The sequence below is a fragment of the Herpailurus yagouaroundi genome, unplaced genomic scaffold (assembly GCF_014898765.1).
Source record: "Herpailurus yagouaroundi ecotype Mexico unplaced genomic scaffold, PumYag 182, whole genome shotgun sequence".
Classification (NCBI taxonomy): domain Eukaryota; kingdom Metazoa; phylum Chordata; class Mammalia; order Carnivora; family Felidae; genus Herpailurus; species Herpailurus yagouaroundi.
Window position 1 is genome coordinate 26,634,160 of NW_024412413.1, and position 2,931 is coordinate 26,637,090.

Genomic DNA, 2,931 nt, shown 5'->3' on the forward strand with positions numbered 1-2,931 from the left:
GTCGCTCCGGCAGCCTGTGCGGCGGCGGCGGTGGCGGCGGCGGCGGCAAGCCCTGCGCGCTCCGGCGCCGCTTCCTCCTCGCCCTCCTTCTCCGGAGAGTTCCTCTGTGCAGCGCTGGCGCTCGCGGGGAGGCGCGGAGGGTAAGGGAGGGGACGGGCGGAGGGGAGCGAGGCAGGCGGGGAGGGCTGGAGAGGTTGGGTGCGCTTGTGCGTTTCACTTTCCCATTGTGAAAGTGGGATGCAACTGGCCCCCTTCCTCATCCTCTTCCTCCTCCGCCCTCCGCCTCCTGCCCGCCCGCCCTCCCTCCACGCCCATCTCCCCTCCCCTCTTGATTCGGTGAGATAGGGAGGAGGAAGGTCTCGTAATTTGGGTTACTGTGTAGGTGGCCTCTTTCATCTATTCATAACAAAGCTGAGCAGCCTGCTGTTGCCGCCGCGGCCGCCACCATCGCCCCTTGGCTCTCCCGGGGCTCCCGGGGCGCGCTAGCAGTACGCCGAGCGGGCTCCCGCGCCCGCCCGTCCGCCCGCGGGGCTGCTCCAACGCTCGGGTTTTGTTTACGAGAGCAGCCTGGGGATACGCAATGCACGGGGAGCCAGAACCCAGGGCGCCGAGGGTTTGCAGCTGAGGCCCAGGGCTCAGGCCACAGGGAGGCTGCGGGGAGGCTGACAGGTGTGGAGCGGCGGGAGGGAGGCCCAGGGGAGGCGCGCGGGAGACGTGGACGAGCCGGGGAGGCTCAGGGGACCAAGGCGTCCCTGCCACAGCGGTTGGGTTTCCCCTGGTCACAGGAGTGAGGTGAGGAAAAGGCAGGCGCCAAGACTCCGCTTCTGGACAATCCCCGGGGCCAGAGCTCCCATATTTGAAAAGGTTCTCTCATCTCCCTTGGCAACGGAGTCCCAGGCTCTCAGACCTAGTGCTTAGAAAGTTCTACTCACCATCTAACCGTAATGATCCTTGCTAACGTTTATTGAGCACTTACTGTGTGCCGGGTGCTGTTCCAAATTTACCACATGGACTGAGACTCATTTAATACCCTAATAACCCTTTTAATTAGTGACTGTTATTATCACTCCCGTTTAGCAGTGAGAATGATCATGGAGAGGTTATGGAATTCCGCCGGGGTCCTAATGCTGGTTTGACAGTGGAGGTGAGATTCGAATCCCTATCTAGCTCCAGGGCCCTGCCTTTACCGTCCCGCCCTAGCCGAGCGCCACCTGTGGCCCATTCGATCCGGCTGCGAGATCATCCTCCGCAGGTGAGAACTGAAAAGGTCCCCAAGTTAAATGCTCCAACCTGCCCTGCCCAGCCCAGCCTTCTAATCTTAGAGCCAGGTACCCTATTTCCCTAGAGGCTCTCCCTCTGTCTCATCCTTTCCCACTTCTTTTCTTTGGACCCTCCGAGGTCTCCCCACCTCACCCAGGGGTGCCTCCAAAGCCAGCAAGAATTTGTGACGCACGGCGAATGTCTGAATCATTGCACACCTGGGTGTCCGTTCATGATTTCGCAGGAGGGGCTTCCTAGAGGAGGCACGAGTGCCTCCCAGCTTCCTGAGGCGGCCGATGGCATCACCAGCAGCACACTTAGAGTCTGGCAGATGATCCAGATGGTGTACCTGAGGACCCTTATGCATCCTTGCAAACAGATCTCTGTCCCCTCCCTGATTCTTTCCAGACCAGAGGGCCCAGGGAGAGTAACTGGTTGCATCCCCTCTCTTCCTTCCATTCCTGGTTCCCCAACTCTAGATGGAATCTGTCTCGGGGGGACGGGGTAAGTGGGCTTCCTCCAGTTGCTGAGCCTTCTTGAAGGAACAGCTCTTACAGGTTTTCAACGTCTACAGTAGTGCATCGCGTCCCCGCCCCGTGCTGAGGGAGAAGGCAGGAGAAGGAGCTCTGAGAGGCTGGAGGAGCTGAGGGTGAGGTGAGGTGAGGTGAGGTAAGAAGCAGAAGAGAAAGAAAAGTTTCTGCCCTTGACGTGCAGTGAAAGGATCGGATCACTCCAGCGGCGGCTCTCCTATTCTGGATTCAGAGTGGTCATCGATCCCTTCGTAATTTCCTCGTTTGAAACTGGATAACATTGTCTTTGCCTACCCGCGGGGCAGTAAATAATCTCGTGAGCTGTAAGGTGGCTCTTTCCACTGCAGTGGTGGTGGCCGGGAGACTGGTAGGAGTGGAGGAGGAAGGGGAAAGAGCCGGGACACCAGGCCGATGTTCACCAGGAGATGAGCCGTTAGGCAACTCAGATGCCGTCTCTGTTCCAGAATCATCAGGCCTCACTCCCCCAATCCCTGCCCACCAGAAATATTTTAAGAACTTCTGCACGGCTGGAAATGGGGAAAGCGGTACGTGAGAGACATCTGCAGGAGCTCACAGAAGCCGTCACCGCATAGTAGGGCATCTACGTGCTGGCAGTTTGACAATTTTCCCTGTGACCGATGAAGAAGGCGATGATCTCCACCGCTGTCATGAACCGGCTGTGGCAGTGTTGTTATGTGCTGAGAAGCAACAGTTCAATTCCATTCCGGAGATAGTTTTACTTCACTAGTAACCAAGCAATTTCTCTAAGTCCTGCCGAGTTGGTACAATCAGTGGCCGACCATCTTGGGAGCTATTTGGATTAAGCATACTCTATGGTGCAGCATTTTGATCACTACTCAATTCATTGCTGCCTCGTTTTGAGAAAGAGACATCTTAAAAATACTACCAGCAAGAGGTATAAATGGCTTTGATGGCTACAGTTTCTCACCATTCCACGAGACCATAAGCCCCACTCTTGAAAGCACGCTTCTTTTTCTTCCCATTTAATTGGATGCAGGCGCCCATGGTGAAAGAAATCAGAATCTGTGCCTACTTTTTGGCATGAAAAATGCAGGAGACTAGGAAGCATATAAATGTATTCTTTGCTGATTCTACCCCATTTTGTACAAACATGTTTGCC